Source organism: Ursus arctos, unplaced genomic scaffold, assembly GCF_023065955.2.
Source record: "Ursus arctos isolate Adak ecotype North America unplaced genomic scaffold, UrsArc2.0 scaffold_37, whole genome shotgun sequence".
Lineage (NCBI taxonomy): Eukaryota > Metazoa > Chordata > Mammalia > Carnivora > Ursidae > Ursus > Ursus arctos.
In genome coordinates, this window is record NW_026623053.1 from 23,811,125 (window position 1) to 23,836,143 (window position 25,019).

At 37.8% G+C, this 25,019-nt stretch overlaps 1 long non-coding RNA gene across 1 annotated transcript in view; it reads right to left on the bottom strand.

Moving 5' to 3' along the window:
- Positions 1 to 25,019, bottom strand: part of LOC130542575 (uncharacterized) — a 104,638-nt gene that overhangs the window by 11,045 nt on the left and 68,574 nt on the right. The window lies entirely within an intron of this gene.

The following is a 25,019-nucleotide window of genomic DNA, read 5'->3' on the forward strand; positions in this document are numbered from 1 at the left end:
CACCATTAATTGTTACTAAAAATTTATACACATATATACATATTTATACATATGCTCAGAAAAAGAGATACATAATACATTTGTATATATATACACACATACATACTCAGGCTTTAGATAATTTAAATGCATAATTCATGCTTTTATTTATCTAAAATGAATGTAAAAATAAATTATGTAGAGGCCAAGGGCAGGCTGCCCCAAGATGTGCCACTTCAGCATGTAGATTATTTTGAGCTGAAAGCAATCAAGGTCCAAAAGACAGGAAGAGACTTTGACCTTCCCCCAACTGCCTGAAAGAATTTAGATAGAGGACCCACTTCTAGAAGAGAATTAACACCATAGATAACTACATTATAATATGAACTAGGCATAGTAGACAGGAAGGAACCTAGCAAAATCTGTTAAAATTCCTCTCTGCGTCTCACTGTTTCTGTATGGCCCAGCAAACATTTGTTTACCAAACATGTACTCTTTCATCTTCCTATGAATTGCCATCCTTCCCTTTGAAGACACAAACCCATATTCCTTCTTAGTTCAGGATGGCATATATGCCTCATTTTGCCTGTCTGACTTTGGAATCTCATGTCTGTGTGGATTCCCTGTAGGTATACAATTAAATTTGATTTTCTCCTGTTAATTGGTCTCTTGTCAACTCAATTCTTTGACCAGCTAGAACAATCTTGAAGACTGGAGGAAATTTTTCCTCCCCACCAATGAATTTTTTGTAACAGAAATAGTAAGGCATGAGAAAGCCACCTTAAACATAGTGACATCTATCTTTGATCATGTGAAGAGAATTGCAGGCTCATAGAAGACCTTGAGTTGTTACCTAAGTCAAGCTACCTTTAACCTCTGAACCTCAATTTCTGATGTGAGAATTAGAGATAACACCTACTCTGATGGATTGTTCTGAGGATTAGAAATAACAAAGCACTTGTACATACCTTGCAAATAATTTGTCTTCAATAAATAGTAGTTGTTATGGGGGCATGTGGGTTGCTCAGTCAGTTTAATGTCTGCCTTTGACTCAGGTCGTGATTCCAGGGTCCCGGGATTGAGCCCTGAGTCGAGCTCCCTGCTCAGCAGGGAGTCTGCTTCTCCCTCTCCCTCTAGCCCTTCCCCCACACCCCTGCCACTTGTGCCCATGCTCTCTTTCACATACACACACAGCTCTATCACTCTCTCTCTAATAAATAAATAAAATCCTTTTTAAAAATTTTAATAGTAGCCATTACAGTTATAATTGCTATATTTTGTATCATTAGAATTAGGAAGCAAAACTGAACCTTCACTGACCTTAAAACATGCTGTGGAAGTTATACTTTTGAACTAAGCCCTGTTATGACTTTGTTAGGTATTATCTTTCTATTTCCATTTTCTTTTTCTTATAAAAATATACTATAAACTTTACCCTCAACAACAACAAAAAAACATCCAGTATCTGAGTTTTTTGACTATTTGAATTCAGGATCAACAGTTTATAGGTTATAAGAAAATGAAAGGAAGAGAAGGAGAACCATGATGAAGTGGAAAATGTATAAGGAAATGAAAGTTTCGAAGACATCTGGCAACCCCAGTCATTGAATCAAAATATTCATGGAGCTATGGTTACTGCTGGAGGCTTCTTCCAGGCATAAAATATCACAATCATCTTTAACATTCCTTCTCCACTATACAAGCAAGGCAAATTACTCCATCGCTAAATAAATGCCTGGGGGTGGTTATTTTACCTCTCGGTTACATAAATTACTCAAAAACAGTACCCATGTTTTCCAAATATGCAAAACTTTAAACAGTAGGTACATACTATAATGAGAAATGAGAGCAGATATAAACTCCTCTAACAAGTTTTTATATGCACCCTTTTTCTTTTTGTAAACTAAGATGAGAATACAATCAAGAGATAAGAAGAATTTATCCTTAGTCTATCACTGCAACTGATTAAGAAGTAAGATTTAGCAATTAGACAGCTAATGTTATACATAAAATAACATATGTACTTAGAACCTCAAATCTGTATTGCAAAGATATGTTAGAAACTCAAATCTGTATTACGAAGTTATGTTAGGAGCAAATTCTCCATGGGTCTCTCATGATTCTGCACAATTTGCAAGCAGAGGCACTGATAGTCTGTTCCAGACTACATTTTTGAAGATGTTTGAAAAGCCTTGAAAAATGGATGTAGTGTCTCCCTTGGGAACAGAGGGCAGATTTATTTGTTGTCTAGTGTAATAATGTCTCTCTCCAGGGTGAAGATGGAGCAGTTTTGTTTGCAGCCCATTATGAAGGATTGGAGTTCTCTGAGCTCAAATTTCCTCAGCTGTGATACACACCCACTATATGATCATTGTCCACCTGGACCACTCCACATTGTACTCACAGGACATAGAGAGCAAGAGGAACCGACATGAACATGAAGCTTATGCTGCTTGCTGTGCCATGAGTGATAGTTCTTCTCTGACCCAGCAGTCTCATGTCTTTGGTCACTATGCATAAAACTGTGGTAGGGTGACTTACTAACTTGCAAGTAAGGTAAAAACCTCAAACTCTTCACAGTTCTTGACAAAGCATACCTTAAAAGGTAAATATTTTGTGATCTATAAGCACACTTCAGAAGAACGGTGTCAGGGTGCCTGGGTGGCTCAGTCAGCTAAGCATCTGACTTCGGCTCAGGTCATGATCCCAGGGTCCTGGGATTGAGTCCTGCATTGGGCTCCCTGCTTAGCAGGGAATCTGATTCTCCCTCTACCCTTTCCTCCTGCTTGTGATCTCTCTCTCTCACTCTCTCTCTCTCTCAAATAAGTAAATAAAATCTTAAAAAAAAAAAAAAAGAGCATTGCCTTTCAACTAAATAGTATTTATTGAAAATCTAGCACATACAAGGCACAATGTCTCAATTCTCAAGTTCCCAACTTTACTCAAATCAATATGGGGTTGAATGAGAATCTAGACATTAGCTTCTTTCAGCAGATATCACAGTTGAAGACTTCAGGAGAGGCATGTAACAAAGTTGCTCTGAAATGTGCTGGCACTGCAACAGGCTATATAGCATAAGTCTAATGTGTGTCTCACCAAACATTAATTCTAACATGCCATGGATCTTCAAACTGAGAAAGGGTAGAAGCAGAAAAATGTTCACCTTTAGCCCAGAAGGCTGATCTACAGCCTGCATAGTTCCTATAAGGACCAAATATGTGCTGGCTGCTACATTCTTTTCTTTCTTTTTTTTTTTTTTTCATTATGTTCAGTTAGCCAACATATAGCACATCTTAAGTTTTTGTTGTAATATTCAACGATTCATTAGTTGCATATAACATCCAGTGCTCATCACAGCACATGCCCTCCTTAATGCCCATCTCTCGGTTACCCCAGCCTCCCATCCCCCTTTGTTCTGTAATCCTCAGTTTGTTTCCCAGAGTCCAGAGTCTCTCATGGTTTGTCTCACCCTCCAATTTCTTCCCATTCAGTTTTCCCTCCCTTCCCCTGTTGTCCTCTGCTCTATACCTTACATTCCACATATGAGTGAAACCATATGATAATTGTCTTTCTCTGCTTGGCTTACTTCACTTAGCATAATCCCCTCCAGTGCCGTCCATGTCAGTGCAAATGGTAGGTATTCATCCTTTCTGATGGCTGAGTAATATTCCATTGTATATATGTACTATAACTTCTTTATTCATTCACCTGTTGAAGGGCATCTTGGTTCCTTCCACAGTTTGGCTATTGTGGACACTGCCACTATGAACATTGGGGTGCATGTGCCCCTTCTTTTTACTAATCTATAAAGAATTTATCAAATTCAATACCCAAAAAACAAATAATCCAGTCAAGAAATGGGCAGAAGGCATGAACAGACGCTTCTCCAAAGAATACATACAAATGGCTAACAGACACATGAAAAAATATTCAACATCACTAGCCATCAGGGAAATACAAATCAAAACCACAATGAGATACCACCTTACACCAGTTAGAATGGCCAAAATTAACAAGACAGGAAACAACAAGTGTTGGTGAGGTTGTGGAGCAGGAACCCTCTTGCACTGTTGGCTGCTACATTCTTAAAGGGTCTCATGCCTGTCTGTACGTCTCACCAATAGTTAATATCAAGCTGAATGATAAGCACCAGAAAAAACTTGTGAAAGTAATTTTATGAGTAGAAATTCGAAGAAGGTATTTATGATCTAATACTCCCTTACATATCCGCTCCCCTTTGAGCACTAAGCATATTAACCACCAGCGTCATATAGCAAAGTGCAGCTCTTTCTGCCCATGGGCCCTGTCTCCATACTATAATAAAAGCACCTTTTCTGCACTGAAAAAGGATTCTTTCTTGACCAGCAGCTCATGGCCCCACATCACAAATGTCAAGTCTATGAATGCCTAAAGACTAAATTGGCAATAATAGACTTGAACTCTGATTTACCAGATTAGAAGCAGGAAGTGGCATTACTTACTCTCAAATTTCGTATCCCTCATCAAGCATTAAACCTACTATTATTACATCCAAGTTTTACTAAGCTCATCTAAGAACATGTACTTTTTTAAAAAGAGAATTGCTTTAACTTCAAGTTCACGATAATTAGAGGGACTATATAATTTATCACTCAACAGAGACAATTTGGGGGAGAAAGAGAGGGCATTATTAATAATTATACTGAAACAACAGTCAGAAATCAGGACTGACTGAGGCAAAGGGACACATCACCGGGCTGAAATACCAGCTACGTTCCAAGGAGTTCAAAGAACCAATTCTTTAACAAATCCATTGAGAGTTTGGGAGAAACTTTTTTGTATTCAAAGCTAGTTGCTAAGATTCTTGCACTTTCAGGTTGGTTATAAACTTATAATTAGAGCAAAGCTAACCAAAATCTAACACATGCAAACAAGGGAACTTGGCAAGCAATTTTTTAAAGTATTTTCTAGGACTGGCTCAGTGCACATTTTACTTCTCGCAGAGAGTTATTGTATTTTGAAATGACTTGCAAGATTTCATTCGGTGTCATCCCTGCAGGGGACACAAACCACAGCTAGCAACAAGAGGAGTTGTAATGCTAATTCCCTAAATACCACACTGTTAATTAATCTCAGTGAATAATAGCGTTTCTAATGCAAATTATTCTGATGTCATCCTTTGCCTAAAGGTGTTTCTAATGACTATACAAATGTCAGAAGATAAGCTTTAGTCACCATGTGATAGAGAACTGGACAAACAAGCAGGGGAAACCTGGTTCATCAGAAGTCAGTAGTAGCTAGATCAACAGAAGCCTGTTAGAGAACTTAAAAGAATTTCGTTTTCCCAGGAGTTGTTTTCTCTTCCTAAAAAGCAACTGCAATGAAAACTGGACATGAAATTTCGTTAAGAAATGGCTATATCGGACAATGAGTAACGCAAAATAACTTTAGCCACTTCTCTTCAATACACACTTCCAGAGAGGTTTGATGTCCTGTTTTACAAGCCCAGGAATTCATGTTGGTGTTGGTGTTGCCATCTGAGCATACTGAAGAAAAGAATTTGAACTATGTAGAGAGTCTCCCTGCTACCCCAAAGTAGAGAGTTCCTATAAAACCTTTCATAGACCAAAATGACATAAAGTGAAGAAGTAATTACCATTAATTCATACCAAAAATTTTTTGAGCATTTCCAGACCCAAAAATAACCTCTCTTAGGCTTTTCTGATACCTTAGGACACATCTTGCTTACAAATGCACAAAATACACCAAGATAAAGCATGGATGCTCATAGACACCATTCACAGCTATGGCGACTTGATGCCGAGAGGCTGAGTGTAGTTCCCAGGGAAGGAGCTTGGTGGAGCCACTCTCCCTGCTCAAGGTACACTATGCCTCTAAAACTGCTGAATATAAAACAAACAGTAAACCGTATTTTCACCTTCCACATTTTTTCATAGAAGTGGAAATCCTCAGGTGCCTAGGGGTCTAAGTCTCGGACTCTTGATTTCAGCTCAGGTCTTGATCTCAGGGTCATGAGATCTGGGATGGAGCCCTCCTTGGCTCCATGCTCAGCAGGGAGCCTGCTTGAGATTCTCTCTCTCTCTCCCCCCCTCCGCCTGCCTGCTCTGGCACTCTAACGCGCATGCTCAAGCATTCTCTATCTCTCTCTCTCTCTCTCTCTCTCTCTCTCTTTCCCTAATAAATAAATCAATTTTTTTTTAAAAATGGAAATCCTCTTTGGATTTCTTTCAGTTAGCCAAAACAGGTCCTGATGGTCCTTCATAAAAGTGAGGTGTGTTAATGCAAAGTTTAGAAAAGCAAGGGATACTTGCATAAGATGTAACAATTCAAATGTTGCCATTGTTGCTTCTTATTTTTCTCTTTTCCCAAGTTGCACATCACTGAACTATACATGAACCACACACTGAAGCATGCAAAGGTGGATAAAATGCTTATATCCTCCTCATCTGGTAATTGCAGCCAGGAAAGAATTCCAGGTTTTTAGCATTCTTCCTAGACTTCTTCACAATTCTAAAATATTGATTCATCCCTAGAAGGTACAGAGTGGAGATTTATTTATCTATAGAAAACCTTTTGTCTTTGAGGTTGCACATTGCAAAGAAGACTGTTCATTGCCCTTCACTATCCATTGATGTAGGAAATGGTTGGGGTTCAGAGCCGACAGCCAAGAAAAAATTCTTGAGACATCTTCAGTGCAAAAAGGTAGCTTTATTAAAGTAACATGACAGTTACTGAAGCCATTTCTTTTTCCATTACTGTAGGCTGGAACTTGGATGTGTGGGTGATGTACCAGCTTAGAACGTGCAGCCAAGATTAACACTCTAGATCATGGAACAGTCAATTAGAAGATTTTTCGAGAAAAAAAAAAAATCAGAGAAAAAAGTACAGAATATTTTTTATCTTTCAGAGAAAATTCTCCTATTTTGCTTAAGCCGTTTTTATTTTGATCTTGCTTAAAGTAGCGAACTACTGTCCTAATCAATAAAATATTACAAGTTAATTTATTTTAGGACTGTCCACCTCATCATTTATCTGAGATCACTTAAAAACTTGGCATGTGACTGATAAATGTCTCTGTTAAAGCACAAAATCTAGTCCAGGGATCCATTAGAAAAAAACTTCTAAAACTCATGTGCTAATTAAACTTCACTGCTCTTCAGTTAACCTGCTTATATTTTAATGCATTCTGAGAGATAGTTTACTAAATTGAAACCTTGGAGCTCAAATGTAGTTACTTAAAAACAAAATGTGATTTTTTTTTTTTTCAGGCAACCACCTGAAATTAAATTTTGAAGTCTCCCAAATTGGCGATAAAAGCCAAGTGAAATTCTGTTACTAACACAATAGTAGAGCAAACGTATAAGTTATTTGTCAATTACACCACCAGTGAAATAACAGCATGTCTATCTTCTGGGAGTTTTACTTCAATCACATCAAGAACTTACAGTATATGTCATCATCACTTTAGTCTTCATCATTCAAAAAGTATTCACTACACCACCATCAGTGAGGTATGAACACAGCTTATAATTTTAGACTGGTAAGATTCACTTTGTAATTATTGACTGCTTTCTGTTATTTATTTTTCTCTTTTGTTGGTCAGTAGGAATGAGATAAGAAAGAAATTTCAGAAGAAGCCCTACAAAAAAACTCTAAATTTGAATCATTATGTAATACGGTTATATTTCCTCAGGCTTTTCTTTTGTTCATTTGTCCATACATCCATTTAATGTTTCATTCAACAAAGCTTCGTTGAGCAGTGTGCTGGGTCCAGGAGATATAACAATGAATAAGATACAGTTTATCCCCTAACAGTGCTAACAGACTCTTGGAGAAATAGGTGAAGAAAATAATTATGTGAGTAAATGAGGAAAATTTCAATCACCAGAATTTCTTTGTGGAAGCATGTAATACTAGCTATTATGTTACATTCATTGATGGGTATGACTTGCAAATTTCATGCTTTAATTTAAAAAAAAAAATGTTGGTGAAGAATATCTGTCCTGATTAAATTAGTAGTGCAAATATATGTGTAAAATTGAAGTGGAACTATTTTCTTAGGCAAAACAGAGAAAACAAGCAAAAAAGAGATTGTTTTTGACTTACTAGAGCTACTTAATAGGCTTTTTCTGGATGTAGTAAGAGATTCAATAGACCAGAGGGTAGAATTCAGAGATAGTGAGGGGGAAGGAATAGAAAGGAATCAAGATGCTCTTGGTAGGTTGGCCCCCGTTGTAAAGATTCCTATATGCTATATTCAGCAGTTTGGACCTTTTTCTACAAGAGAGAATTGAAAGATTTCAAGAGGAGGAATGAGAATCAGATCTGCATTTATAATGGTCATTCTAGCAACACTGTAAGGGAGGCTATTGCCAGGGCTAGACCATAAACAACGAAGCCATGCCCTAAGGCAGTATCTTCCCAGTGAGAAGAGATGATACAATAAACAGATCATTCCAAACCTGATCTGTTGGATATGGGAGATGATAAAGAACTTGGGATCTTGGGTAATTCTCGGGATTCTTGCATGGAAAACTTGGTGTTGAATTGAAGGGTACAGGATCAAGAAAGGGGTGTTTTGTTTTCTTTTCCTTCTCTCTTTTTTATTTTGTTTTGTTTTGTTTTGTTAAGATTGAGAGAGATCTGGGGCACCTGCGTGGCTCAGTCGGTTAAGCGTCTGACTTCAACTCAGGTCATGATCCCAGGATCCTGGGATCGAGGCCCACATTAGGCTCCCCGCTCCACAGGGAGTCTGCTTCTCCTTCTGCCCCTCCTCCCACTCATTCTCTCAATCTCTCTCTTTCTCTCTCTCAAATATTAAATAAATAAAATCTTAAAAAAAAAAAAAAGAATGAGAGAGATCTGAACTCTATTTCATAAGCTAAAAGGAAGGAGCCAGTGGAGGTAAGTAGTTTAAAAAAAAAAATCAAGTAATTAATGAATCGATATCCCAAAGGTTGGCAAGAGGGATGTTCGTGTTGCATAGCACATAGAACATAGTGAGGACCCAATAAATATTTGTTCTTAGAATCAAAATTACTTTCCTCTCAATTAGTCAAATTTCCAAATTAGTGAGGTTTTACTCTATTTTGCATCTTATATTTAATAAAATAATTTTCAGTTCCAAGTTAGCATCCTGATTTTGATATGCATAATCATAAAAATAACTACCATTTAATGAACACTTAGTGTGTACTGTACAGAGCATCCCATCCCTTAAAAAACTGCACTAAAGTCAATGTTATTTACAAATATGAAAACTGTGACTCAGAAGTATGAAAAAATTCAGTTGTGTCATACAGTTAGTAAATTGTGGAGCCAGATTTCGAAGCCAGGTCTGAGGTCATTTAAAAATCTGTGTTCTAACTTTACCTCTGTTTTAAACCTCCATCTGTACTAGAAAGTACTAGAAAATTAATTTTTTTTCCAGCTTACCTTTTAATTCAGTCAAAAGACCCAGATGGGCAAAGCATCCTGTGATAGGACCTGAAACTACCCCCTCAAGCAATTACAACTGCCCCGACTCCAGCAAACCCTGCATGATTGACCCCAAGACAACCATCAAATCTGACATTTACTGTCCCGCTGCATGTACCCACTGACCTTTGTCCTATCTTTTCCTTATATAAACCTAGATGTATTTTCAGCACTTTGGAGACAACCATTGGGACCACTAGTCTGCACTCTTCCTGGTACTGGCCTCACAGAAATAAATTCCTGTCTTGTTTCACAACTCCCCCCCAAAAAAATCTATGTTCTAAATCACTATGGTCTATTGCGTCTCACATAATTTGTAAATATAGGCCTTTCTTGAAACTATTCTATGAAAGTTTTAAAGGGAGATTATTTTAAGATTTTATTGTTATTTATTTATTTTAGAGGGAGAGAGATAGCACAGAGAGGCATAGGGGAAGGGAGAATCTGAAGCAGACTTTGCACTGAACTCAGAGCCTATCACAGGGCTCAATCCCACAACTGTGAAATATGACCTGAGCCGAAACCAAGAGCCAGATGCCCAACTCACTGAGCCACCCAGGCACCCCTAAAGGGAAATAATTAAGACATCGGTACAATGGGGGAAAAAAATCCATCATTACAATTAAAACCAAATTGATTTGTTTCTTCTTCAAAGTCAAGATGAGTTTCAATCTTGTTAGCCATAGAACACAGCTTATTTTCTCATCTAGAAAAGACATTTTCATTTGTCAAAGGTCTAAAATACAAACAATACAGGACATATAATTGGGTACTATTATTGTCACCAATACTAAAATTTGTTTAAAATGCCTCTTATAGATTATTTCTATCACAATTACAACTTAATTTTTTTATTTTAAAAATACAAAAAGAACATTTCATGAGTTTTATAAGCTTTGCATGATGTTGGAAATTCTTTGTTTATTAAAATCGGTAGGTGGCAAGGATATATTTCAGAAATGAGGATACAATTGCAACCATAATGTATAAAATGGGAATTTTTAATAGATGAGAAAAAATATTCTTAAGTTAAACTTCTCTGAAATGCAAGGACCTTAACTGTAGGACCTTATGAATGATTCATAATAACCTTGTAAAACATAGAGAAGGATAATATTTTTCCTCAATTATCCTTGGTATCGAAATCCTGAAATCCCAATCTCCAGGCAAAAGAGAATGCAGGTTAGAGTTACCAGATTAACTATCTGTACAATCAGGCCCTGCGAAAATAGGATTCACAAGCAGCTTCCCTGGTAATCACCTTTTATAAGCAGGAGAGAAAAAGAAAAACCAAAAGCAAATTAAAAAAAAAAAAAAAACGATTCAAAACATGTCAATTAAGATCTCCTACAGAAGAGGGAGGAAAAAAAAAAGTTTCATTTTGGTTTGATAGAGAATCAATTACCAGGCAGATAATTCAAAATGCTCTGCCCCTATTGGTTTTCTCCCCTTAATTTCTTGTTCTTGCCTTTCCCCCAACTGATTGGCCCCTCTCTCTGCAGGGGCAGAGGTAGCAGCAGCAGAACTGCCAATAATGTCCACTAACAGCCTGATCTCAAGGTGCACTGTGCCTCTTACTTCAAAGACCAGGTCAGTCCATTTCCTTGACACTCACCTCTTCTAGAGCTTTTGTAGGGTGGCTTTTAGCTGGCCTCCCAGCAGAGGTCAACTCTAAGAAAACAGGGCAACCAAGGAGAGTTGAAAATAAAAGGAAAGGCCTTCAAAGTAAGTTAGGGTCTACATTTTATAGAGTCTCTTTTTGTAAGTTTATCAGGACATTTTTGCCTCACTGAAGTAGAGCCTAGATGCTATTAAAGTCAACAATATCCCACCTTTCTTCTCCCATGCTCCATGTCCCTCCTGGCATATATTTTGTGTTTCCCCAAGAGCTTTATTATACAGCTGGGCAGAAAGAAGCATACGTTTTATGAAAGGGGCACAGGGGGTGGGGGGGGGCAGGGAGGACACTTGGGAAAGAGGAAAGACTAAAGACCACTGGGAACAAGGGAGGCATTTTTTAATGAGATTTGTTAAAATCATAGCCAAGGGGCTCACGTTAGGAACTGTTTAAGAGAGGGACTGTTTATCTAGGCCTTGATTTATTAAAAAAAAAAAAAAAAAGTGTGACACTCAGCAGAAAAGAAGTTAGATTTCCCACCTCAGCAGAGAACCCACAGATTCTCTGGCATGCCAAGGACAGGAAGCACTTGAGACACACCCTGGACATGGATGTTGGCATTATGATAATGGGCACTGTCAATGGGAAACCCCACCAAATGGCAAACTGGATTATAAATTCTGAGGGTCTCATAGTGGGCATTAGGAGGAAGCTAATATGAAGCAGCTGTTCAGTAAGGGCTCTACCTACCATAATGTGGTTATTAAAAGTCAATATGTAACCATATTTTGTGGTCAGAGGTCATGTTATACCTACTACATGTGCATTTATTTCCCAATTAACAACAAAGAATCATTTGGCATATTAATGTCATTTAGTAATATTGAAAGCTATTTTTTCTGGCTTCATTCTGGGCCCCATCTTTTAAATCTTCATAATTTAGTTAAAATCCCTCTCTTGTAAGATGGCTGAACCCTAGGGTTTTCTAAGGCGATAGTGACACAAAAATAATAAGCGTGGTAAGGTCACTTTCTGCAAAAGGTTCAGCATGTGTCCAACTCCATTTAGGAGACGGGTGGAACTGTGTAAGTAAAGCCGCAATCATTATCTAGGTATCAAAACAGAAGCCTTCAAATGCCCAGTGAGGAATCAGGAGCAACAGCCAAGAGCAGTAACTGGAAGAGGCAAATGAGCAGCAAAAACAGGATTTAAGAAGAATCAGGCCAACGGTGCCTAGGTGGCTCAGTCAGTTAAGCATCCAACCCTTAATTTCAGCTCAGGTCATGACCTCAGGATTGTGAGATCAAGACCCATGTCGGGCCCCACACTGAGCATGATGGAGCCTGCTTAAGATTCTCTCTGCCTGTGCACCTTCCCAACCCTGCGCACAGCACTCTCTTTAAAAAAAAGAAGATTCGGGGCGCCTGGGTGGCACAGCAGTTAAGCGTCTGCCTTCGGCTCAGGGCGTGATCCTGGCGTTACGGGATCGAGCCCCACGTCAGGCTCCTCCACTATGAGCCTGCTTCTTCCTCTCCCACTCCCCCTGCTTGTGTTCCCTCTCTCGCTGGCTGTCTCTATCTCTGTCAAATAAATAAATAAAATCTTTAAAAAAAAAAACAGTCAGGTCAGTCCAATCTAATTCCAGAGTACACTACCTTATAGCCGACATGGTTGTTGAGAATACACTTTATCAGACACTTCTTAGAAAGACTGGAAGCCATTGCCTTTCACCTAAAATTTTGTGGCTCCTGACCCTTATGACTGAGGGCTATATATATACCCTTGCCCAGTTTAATGAGTAGGTAGCTTACTACATAATATAATTTAAAGGTTCGCTGACTCAAATATAAACCCCACCAAGGAAATGTAACATGTTAGTAATTATCAGCCAAGACCCTGGGTCTCCAAGATGATCAGCCCCTGATCCCCTCTAAAACAATGAGATGTAACATTTACTGACTCTAGGGGGTAGACCAGTTCACCATCTTAGTTTTGTGGGCATTAGGCAGTGTTTGTGAACCAGAAGCTAAGAGCTTCTGATTCCACTGATTAGTGGCAGATGCTCTCTGTAAAAAGTACAAGGTCATTCTCAGGACAAAACCAAATCAGTAATGAGACATACAACCAATATCAAAGATGAGAGCAGGGGATCAAGTCCAGGATAGAAGGAAAGCACCTGGCACAACTGGCTTTGTTGACCCAGTTCTGCAAGGAGGGTCTCTCACTCCCAGGAGAGTTAATTGACCTTTGGCAACCAGAGAGACACATGCTGAAAGAAGACTATAGCACACAATGTTGCCTAGAGTTGAACCTGGCATTATATTTTTTAGGTGATCTAATAAATTATGATAGTCAAAACTAGGTGAACCGAATGCACAATTTTTTTTTCATTTTTAAAATATAACCAAACAAATTTGTAGAGATTAAAAATATCTGGGATTTATTGTAAAAAAATTGAGTCCCACATTGGGCTCCTTACTCAGCAGGGAGTCTGCTTCTCCCTCTACCCTTCCGCCCTTACCCTGCTTGTGCTCTCTTTCTCTCTCTCTCTCTCTCAAAAATAAGTAAATAAAATCTTTAAAAAAAAAAAAAAAGAAGAAGAAGACTATTGCAATAGGGGAGAAAGACTGACCTCATCTGTGTTGAAATAAAAGACAAGAATGAGCTAAAGGAAAAGTCCTGGAGGACATTAGTCCTAGAGGATATGAGATGGTCAGTGGAGCCATCTGTATTTGCTAATTGTTGGTTATGGAAGTTAGGATCCTACGCTCTCCCAGAGACAAGAAGACTGGGGCCCTTTCTCACATGTCAAAGGAATGGAAAAAACATTCCAGAACTGTAGAAGATTTACATCCCAACAAGGCAGAGAAAGAATTTACAATAAGTTTCCTCAAGTAAACGTTCTAAGAAAAGGGAGGAGGTCAGGGGTCTCTTATCAAAAAGAAGCTTGTCCAGAGTTTAGTCAAGCTGAGGGGAACATTACCATTTTGGTCATTATGTCCAACCTTGGAAAGCACATGGTGTAAACTATCTTCATCTGGTTCAATAAAGATCCACCCCTGCCCTTTTCCCTGGTTCAGTCCCATAATTCTATTTTGCAGGTTAATTGCTTCAGTGAATGATGAGTCTTAAAGCAAACAGTAATCACACTAAAATCCTCTTTGCAAATGTTGTTTTCCACTTACAACTTAAATCCTCCTTGGGGACTTGCTACTACTCAAACACGCATTTGGTGTTTATACTGAGAATACTCTCCCACCTGGGTTAATCTTTCCAGAGGAGAAGATCCCCAAGTTTAATTGTCCACAATGGCTATGGGAAAATCCTTTATGCAAAGGATTCTACTATATGTTGGAAGCTTCTGACTCACCTGGCATTCTCAAATTAAAGCTCTTAATAAAGGTTTCACTTCCCTCATGTGTGTATCAGTCACCTGTCACTCAATGGGACTAGAGAACAGGAATGAAAGATTTCTGACAACTGTTCTAACAAAAACATAATGAAATTCTTCTGATGAATCCCATTTTAACAGGTCATGGCATTAGATTGATGGGTCCGGCAATTCATTTGATTACTGGAGCTTTGCAGGGGAAAATGAGGTCTAAGAAAACCAGCTGATAAAAAGCACAGCAAAGGTCGAACGAATCAGAAAAATGATCAGCCTAATGAGCCACAAAATTATTTATTTGCTTGTAAAAAAAGAAATTAGCCATAGTTCATCATACATAACCAAGACTGTCTTAGTTGATGGAACACATGATTGCTTAGACAAAAAGAAGCAGGGCAGGGGGATTCAGGTGTGCAGCCTCTGGAGGGGATTACTGGATTTTTAGCAATCTGAAAACCCTAAAGACATACTCAGAGCCAAAATAATTAGGAAACCATTGTTGATTGAATTCAATACCTTGTCTGATGGGGCTTCTAGGTTGTTAAGGTAGTTACTGCACAAACAGAAGATGGAAACACTGAATCCTAGTTCATTTTGTTACTTTGGCTTCTATTTGTTCATGCCCATTGGGATGTGCCTAAGCTTACTTGCTATTTCAGCCTTCTGCTTTCAGGATAATCCACTTTTTTTTTTTTAACCTAAAATAAACTACTTCGACAATGGTCATTAAAGATCACTTATTTCTCTTGGCCAGCTTTAATCTTAAAGCATTTATTGCATATTTCTTGACCTTCCTGTGTGGATTGACAATGAGGCTCTTGTTCTGTTTTTTATGCACAGACCATCAATGCTCTATATATAGGATATTAATATTCCATGTCCTAGCCTAATATTCCATTAGGCAGATTCCATTGTCTACCCTTAGAACAAGAGAGTACACATTTCTACTCCTTTGTCTGCAGATCAAACATGGTATGGATGTGAGATCCAGCCTTGTAGAGCCCAGTGAAGAGAGCTGCTTGCCTTCTCTTTGGCGTGACGCTTAGCCTATATTTCAGTCCAACACTCTTCAGAATTTTTATTATTAAGGTATAGTTGACATACAGTGTTAGATTAGTTTCAGTTTCACAACACAGTGATTCAACAATTCGATACACTAAGCAGGGCTCGCAGCAATAAGTGTAGTTACCATCTACCACCATACAATATTATTACAATATTATTAACTATATTCTCTATGCTATACTCTTCATCTCCATGGCTTATTTATTTTACAACTGGAAGTCTGTACCTCTTAATCCCCTTTACCTATTTTGCTCATCCTCCTACCCTTCTCCCCTCTTCCACTTACAAGTTTGGCATCTCAGTTTGGCATTGTAAGCAAGTGTCTTTGTCTCATATAATTACAAGTGAATGTAATTCTCCAAAACAGTATGAGATGCACAGTAAATGACTAAAGACATAGTATTTACACCACATAGGCAAAAGGACCTTTGATGCACATCGTTAAAACAAAAACAAGCAGAGTTCTAAATTTTTTCACTTTTTATTTTGAAATATTTATAAACTCTCAGGAAGTTGTTAGTACTTAGGGTCCCTGCGCCTTAACCTAGTTTCCCCCAATAGTGACATCTCATACAACTGTAGGATAGTATCAAAAGACATTGGTAAAATATTGTTAACTAGACTACTAACTGGACTACACAATTCATTTTCACAACTTTTTACATGCATGCATTTGTGTGTGTTTATGTGTAGTGCTATGCAATTTTATCCCACATACAGATCTGTGAAACCACCACCACAATCAAACTCCTTCACGCTACTCATTTATATTGGCACTACTCACCTACCCCTTCCCACCCCTATCCCCACCCCCTGGTAACCACTAATCTGTTCTCCACCTCTATAATTTTATTGTTTCACAAAGGTTATACAAATGTAATCATATAGTATGTAACCTTTTGACATCTTTTCACTAAGAAAAATGCTCATGAGATCTGTTCAGATTGTTGCACGTATCAATAGTTTATTCCCTTCATTGCTGAGTAGTATTACATTGTATGAATGTTCCAGAGTTTAATTACCCAACCACTGAAGAAGATTGGGTTGTTTCAAGTTTTTGCTATTAAAAATAAAGCTGCTATGAACACTTGTTCATATGCTTTTGTGTGAACATAGGTTTTCATTTCCCTGGGATAACTGCCGAAGAGTGCAGTTGTTATTTCATAAGGTAACTGCACATTTAGCTTCATAATACACTGTCATATTTTCTGGAATGTCTGTACCATTTCACATTCCCACCTGCAATATATGAGAGATCTAGTTTCTCTGCATTATCGCCAACATTTGGTATTGCCGCTATTTTTTATTTTAGCTGTCCTAATAGGTGTATAATGATATCTCATTGTGGTCAGACTGAATTTTTTACACTATGTTCCCACTAATAAGTTACTGCCTTTTACATTGTACTCAGCATTCACCCCATTATTGATACGTGTTATATCCCTAAGCCTTTAGTTTCCCCCACCCAACCTTCTCTCACCTATAGACACATATTTTTACCAAATAACTGTCTGTAAAACTGCCCTGAATTTTGTTACCTTTAATCACATCTCCAAAATATTGTAAAACTAGCTAGAGAAACGGAATTGGCTTGCATTTAGAATGAGCAAGCAAAGTTAAGTGCCCAAAGAATCCATAAAGCATTCCTCTCACGGGTCTGATTTTTTTAATGAAGTATTTACAGGCTTTCAGGTAGGAAAGAGAATGCTAGTAGGGGCAGTGTCCTTAGACTAGTAGCCACAGATTCTATGTCCTGTCAGAAAAGTGAGTCATTACGTTATAGGAGAGAGTTTGGAACTATGGAATGAAACCTATTTTATTTGTCCAGACTAAAGACAAATGAGGATATGACATCCAGCTGTGGTAAAAATCAAAGCAGAAACTAAGATTTTATTCTCATGGCTCCTGAGAAACCCAAGAAATCAAACACCTGCTGTGCTGCCAGAGGGGCCTTTCTGGGTATGGCAGCTCCATAATGGGTACTTGAATTAACACCATAGGTCTTAAATGAAAAGGCTATTCAGTACAATCTACCCATTTGTTACATTGTCTTAACAATGTACCACCATGGGATCAGAGAGGTTGGGGAACAAGTTCTAATTGTAAAAAATAATTTAAATACTGAAAAGCTGTCATCCACTTTCCACATCACATAGGCTTTCATAATATTCAACACACTGATCCAAAACCCAAGTAAAATCCGTGCAGTAAAAATATTCTTTACAAATCTGTGCTGAAATTCCTGAAAGTTATACTGTTTATGGTGGTTGGGGAAGGAGGATGAGCTCATCAATAGTGGTTCTAAATCAGAGAAATAATGAATCTCCTGCTGAACTCCACTCTAGCAGAATTAAAAAGAAAAAAAAGACTATATCATGAAGATGATAATGGTAGATACCCTTTCAAGTTGGAAACAACAAAAAGATCTATAGATTTAAAAAGAAATAACTGAATCAAAATGTCTACACCTAAGAAAAATCTTCAGTCTATGAGTTAATATCTGCTTTTCTAAGAATGGAGCTCAAAACTTGGCAATATGGATTGCCAATATACAGTTTGCTATATAACACACAACATTATGTCATTTGAAACTTGATACTCAAAATCAATTTAAACAGATCAAAACCATTTTTGTTATTTTTAAAATTGTGTGTTTGTGTGTGTGTGTTTGTGTGTGTTTGTGCTCATTACTGATCTTATAACCAATCTCAAGTCTCGCCTGACACATCACACCTGGCAGTTAGGAATTTGATGAAATTGTACCATCCTCTATCGCTACACTATAAACAAGCAAGAAAATTTCAAAGAACCTCAGGAACATAATGGCTATAGAAAGAGAAATGTAAAGTGGGAATGGGAGGGTGGACAATAGTCTCAAAGAGGAAGCAAGGAAAAAATGTGTCTTTAAGGAAGGTAGGTTCTTTTCCCCAGTGTTATGGAATACCCTGATCTCAAGATGATAGACTCCAAAGGTGTCATATGGTGCCATTGTAACAGCAACCAATGCTGGCCATCTCACTGTTAGAACACCACCAGGCCCATGCTGGGATCTTCTGAATAGCATGTAATGGTTATAAAGGGACAGAATTAAAAATTAGAGCTGTGTCTGACTCATTTTATTTTAATACAAATTCTAAAGAGGCACTTTTAGAGGTACATATTCTAAGACATATGATTGCAAGTATAAAAGGTGATTTGAGAACTGACAGTTTTCCCTGAAGCATACATTTAGAGAAACTAACATGAAAGATTTTTGAGAGAGAGAAAGAGAGAGAGAGAGAGCAAGAGCACATGAGCAGGAGGAGAGGGGCAGAGAAAGGGAGAGAGAGAATCCTAAGCAGGCTCCTTGCCCAGCACATAGCCCAACATGGGGCTCGTTCTCACGACCCCGAGATCATGACTGGAGCCAAAATCAAGAGTCAGACACTTAACCGACTGAGCCATCCAGGTGCCCCTGACATATATATTTTGTTCTGAATTTTGTACAGAAAAGAAAATTTCTTTCAATGGATTGGTTGAATTCTACTATTTATGCGTCTGTGGCAGCATAACACTGTTTCCATCATTATTCTTCAAGTAGTTGACAGGAAGTTTGAGGGTAAGGAATAGATCTATATAGATATTCAAGACCCAAATGACTCACACTGTTCACTGACAGTGAACTTGAGAGATATACAATATCACTAGGAACCTGCCTTGTGCACATTGCATCATATCTCCCGATAACTCTGAGAACAGAGTCTTCAGGATATCTATTTCTGGTCTGTTTGGGGGGTTTCGTGGAGTGTGCAGAGGGATTCAATGTGATCATATGCTCAGACACATTCAAGTGAGAATTCACGCTATATTTTTTGCTAATCTGAAGTGATGAGTTTCTATATTGACTTAAAAGGTTTTTCCCACATAATTATCCCAAACGATAAGTGGCACTTTAACCTTCAAAGTCAAAATGTTGAGAGACGAATAATGAAAACTTGTATTGCAAGATAGTGGCCGATACGGCAAGTAGAACAGCTTGCAATTAATGTAATTTGTCACTCCACTCAGATAAGATGCTAAGAATAGGATTAAGAGAACCATAAAACTGTTATGAAGATGACTTTATTAGAAAAAAAAAATGGCATTATGGTGATATTTAAAGCATTATCATAGAAGACTATTTTATTGCAAATATACTTGCCCCTGTAGGCATTGTTCTTCTAGCTGTCCTAGGCTATTCCTCAGTCAAACTAATAAGTCTGAACTGTTTTCTAATTTCTGTGTAAAGATGAAGGTATTGGAAACTTATCATGAATACTAAAAAAGAAATATATGCACTAGGGAAAACGCACCTGTGCATTGCTATTCTCTGTCTGACTCTCTAACTGCCACCATTAATATTTTTTGTGTTTCTCACAGCTGTCAGAATGTGCTAGCTTCTGCTTTATTCTCAGAGCCTAAACACATCTTTTCAGGCTACATAGTTTGCATGCTAATATGTTCGAGCAAGGCCTATTCTTCACTCTAATTTTGATATTATCAAAGGCAGGACAAGGATTTTAAATGCTACAACCGTTCATACTAATTAGAAGAACTATTTAACAGCCAGCCTTAGCTTTCTCAAAGACTAAGGCATAAATAAGAAATAGGCCTCACAATTAAACTGATAGCAATAGCACAGAAAAATTTTAAATGTTCACGTTTATTTTATGTTTTAAATTCAACTGGGTACTATTTTCAAGTGATCAGAAATCAGATGACGTATCATTTATACAAAATATGATCATAGGCATTCCAAGCCAAATGCTACTCTAGAGATCATTTAGCACAACTCCCTAATTTCATCAATGAGGAAGTTTAGAAGAAGTCAGAATCCCACCCAAAGGCACACTGTGAGTTAATGGCAGAGTCAGGACTTAAAATCATGCTCTTCTGTGTCCCAGCCACACAATATAAGTTAAGATCATACAGAAGAAAAATGTACATCATTTTAAAAATTAGAGCACATAAAAGGTATTTTTTAATTGCCTTCCTTGTTCTATATAAAATCTCTATTCAAGTCACAATGATCAAATTTTCTTCCTTACAATTGTTTTCCTTGAGTTTTTTGACCAGAAGCCATCACATTACCTCTGCCAGATCCTACAGTAAAAGTTCTAACCTTCACCCCATCAGAAGACCTGTAATTGATCAATGTTCCATTTCTCAAAATATCACTCTATCTTGGTGTGGCCCTTTGCCACTTGATTTCAAATACTGATAATCTCAATACATACAGAGAGATGGCTTCCCACACCTAATGCTCCTCAGGAGATATAACCTTACTCAAATCAGTGGAATATTAAGTAGGTCACCATCATTTAAATCATTTGGCTCACTTGGAAGCTTATAGCCCACCCTTAGACCATTTAGGTTAAGTACAAACTTGGATTTCCAAATGCATTGACCCTCTACAGTCTTAATGCAAATTAATTTTTTTAAAGATTTATTTATGTACTTATTGGGGGGAGCAGAGGGAGAGAGAGAGAGAATCTCAAGCAGACTCTCCACTGAGCACAAAGCCAGACCCGGGGCTCAATCCCATGACCCTGAGATCATGACCTGAGCCAAAACCAAGAGTCGGATGCTTAAGTGACTGTGCGACCCAGGTACCCCAAAATGCAAAATTGGACACACTGAACACAATTGCAGCTTTAATCATGTAGAAGGGTCTACATGTAAATGAGAAGGAAACATATGAGGTAAAATTGTTTTGGAAAGGATTCCTAGGGGCACCTGGGTGTTGCAGTCAGTTAAGCATTTGACTCTTGATTTCAGCTCAGGTCATGATCTCAGGGTTGTGAGATCCACCAGGAGTGGGACTGCACCCTCAGCAGGGAGTCTGCCTGAAGATTCTCTCCCTCTGCCCCTCCCCCACAATAAGTAAAATACACATTGAGTAATTGGCTATCATATACTTAAACGATATGAAAATCAAAACATGTTGTGTTTGCCTTTTGGTCTGATCCCTGTGAGGTATGAAAGGAAGTAGAACTTTCACTTCCATTTTAAAAGAAACTTAGAGAAACAGAAGAGGTATAATTTTCCTGTGTTGAGATTAAATTGTGTTGTCAGATACCAAGCTTCTGAGAACAGAATAAAAATATCTATTCAGCTTTTTTGCAGCACACATTCAGTCATATGATCCCTGTTTCTTACAGTCAATACACAATAAAAATCAACATACTTTCCTCTCTTGTTTTGACTGAGGAAAAAGGACAATGAGTAGATATCTTCAATTTGGAAGAGAACCATGACCTATAAATTCATAGTGCTTTTGTCCATTAATCTCTCCCTTTTTGATCACCAAACTAATCTTATAAAGAATCTCAGAGATACAGAAATGTCAAATGACTTCATTACTGTATTATGTGTCAAGGATTATATCCTGAACCCAAAGACATAAGGAAAAAGGCTTCTGGCCCCAGTTCTATTTCATACTTGGGGAATAAAGATATACTTACCCCTGTTTGCAAGGTAGAATAACAAAAAACACACCCTTTAAATGAAATGGTCATTTCACAATGTGGCATTTCCTTTAAGTGATTCTGGAAATCAATTCGTTTCAACCCATTTCATTGTATTGACTACTAAGATGAGGACAAAAGACCCAATTGAGACTTTGTTAGCTCATAACAATGTGTCCTCCCTCCAAAAAAAAAAAAAAAATGACTTGGAGAAACTTAAGATTCTATAAGTGAAGTTTTACAAAAACATTTTTTCCCACATAATGGAGATAGTTTGTTGTAAGCTATGCAGTAAGCTTCATGTGTTCCCAGGTGCATATCGGTGGTTCTGCTCCATAGCACCCATATCCTCGTGGCAAGCAATGAAGTCTGTTTCTGTTATGACTGTCACTGTTGTTTTGACTGCCTTTAACCTGTCTGGCAACTTGAGAATCTTTTTGTCAGGATCCGCACCCATAAAGAGGCCATGATGTAGCCTTTGTTGATATACTGTTCACACTTCTCTGACAGATATTTCCTAATGTCTTGTATATAGTGACAGTGATCCCACAGTGACAGCTAACGCTGAAAAAATTCTACAGTCCAATTTTAACAACAAGATGTGGGGGTTGTGGGGGATGTGGAAAAAGACACAGAAAACGTAGGTGAATTGAAATGAAGGTCATAGGATACAAATGCAAACTCCTTCCAGGAATGTTTGGGAGTACCCGGTTATATACACCCTTGCCACCATTAGGTACTATGCTATTTTAAAATCTTTGTCAGTTGAATTAATTAAAAATCATATCTAATTGTAATTTATAGTTTCCTTTTTTAATATTTTAATATCTTAGTTTATCACTACTTTTATTTGTTCACTCTCTTTGCCTGTTTTTCTATTGAGAACCTTATCTCTGTTTTATTGAATTGCAAGAGTATCTTACATACAGAATATCAATTCTAACATTAAGAATAAATTAAAGACTAAACGACTAATCTCTCTTTGATTTCAAATACCTGCAACAGGAGGGAGAAAGCGTTACTCATGAAAATTCCCAAGGAGTTGGTAGGGGAGTTACATGTCTGCAGTCTGTACATGAGGAAAGGGTTGCTTTTTTTTTTTTTTTTAAGTATAGTTGACACACAATGTTACGTCAGTTTCAGGTACACAACACAGTGATTGGACAACTCTGTATATTAAGCCATGCTCACCACAGTGTACTAGCATTTAAGAGTCTTGAGATTTCTGCAGGCCTTACCTACATAAATGTTTGTTGCTTTAAGCCACCAAGTTTTGGGGTAATGCAATGCAAAGCAATGCAAATATAGATAACTAATACAGTAGCCATTAAGAATGATAATGTAGATGTGTGGTATGGAGGAGGTTAGAGGTGTGGGGGTGTGTATATGTAGTCTGCCCTGTAACACGGGATTCTGTACACATATTTTGTATGTATATGATTGATAAAAAGTAGAATTAAGTCAGTATAAATGTGGAGCCACGTTAGCTTATATTCAAGTTTTTCTAGGTAAGTAGAGCCAGAATAGGAGGAGTAGACTTCTAACCATCAACAGGAAAGGAAAGCCATGCACTCAGAAGCTGCACTGACAGCAAGAGCTCCTTGGTCTATATTTTAAGAAAATTTAAAACAAGTGCCTAGTAATATGAAATATGCAAAAAAACATATTTATTATGGCATGATTTATAAAATTTATAGTAAGAAAAGACCTCAAACAACCCAAATCCCATCAACATAAGACTGATTAAATAAACCATGGTACACCCACCGATGGAGTACTATGCAGCTATAAAAAGAAGGTATACTATTATAGCGTGGTCTCCAGAGTTTAGCTATTAAGTGAAATATAGCAAGGAACAGAAGAGTTAAGTCATATGTGTAATAAAGGGGAAATACCAATATCCATACATATTTACTATTATTTTCAAAAATAAACTATAGATGTTATTCAAAAACTAATTAAAAATATAACAACCAAATCAAATTTGTGGCTTTTCCTTGAATTTTGATTGGAAGAAAGCAAATATAAAATGATATTTTTAACTGGAAAAATTTGACCATGGATTTGATATTACATATTAAGAAATTTTGGTCAATTTTGTTAGGTGTGATAATGGCATTATACTTACGGGGTTTTTGTCTTCATCCAGCAGAGATACATATGAAGTTATTAATAAGTAAAATGATACGATGTCAGGATTTGCTCCAAAATACTTCAGTGAGGGGGAAGGGGTGGTGAAGGGTAGGGTCGGGGAGACAGAAGTAACAGGATCAGAAAAATAATGATATCTGTTGAAGCTAGTTTTTAGGTATATTATTTTCTTTACTTATAGGTGTGCTTAAAATTTTCCATAATAAAAAGTTGAAAAAGAGATAAATGTTAAAAGAGGGTTTGCTCACAGACCTTCTGTCTTAAGTCAGCTCAGGTTGCCATAACAAAATACTATAGACTGAGTGACTTCAACACCAGAAATTTATTTTCTCACAGCTCTGGAGGCTAGAAGCCCAACATCAAGGTGTCAGCATGGTCAGTTTTTGGTGAGGACTCACTTCAAGCTTGTAGATGGCTGACTTATCACTGTGTCCTCACATGGTGAAGGGAGAGAAAGCCAGCTCTCTGGTGTCTCTTCTTATAAAGACACTAATTCTATCATGAGGGCTGCAGCCTAGTGACTTCATTTAAACCTAATTATCTTCCAAAGGCCCCATCTCCACATACCATCACATAGGGGGTTAGGGCTTTAACATATGAATTTTGGGAGGACAAAATTTGGTCCCCAGCACCTTCCTACTCAGCAGGGCATATGTCCAGACAGGCACAGTTCTCAGCTCACAGCCAGTTTCATGGCACCCATGCCTACCTTGAGGGTAGTCGCACTGGCTCAGAGCTCTGCTTCCACCTGTATTGTGCATACTCCTGCTCTGCGTACTCCTTCCAGATCTAATTAAAGGGTTGATGGCACTGCCACTCTATTGTTCTTGCAATTTTTTTATATCTGACATGCCAG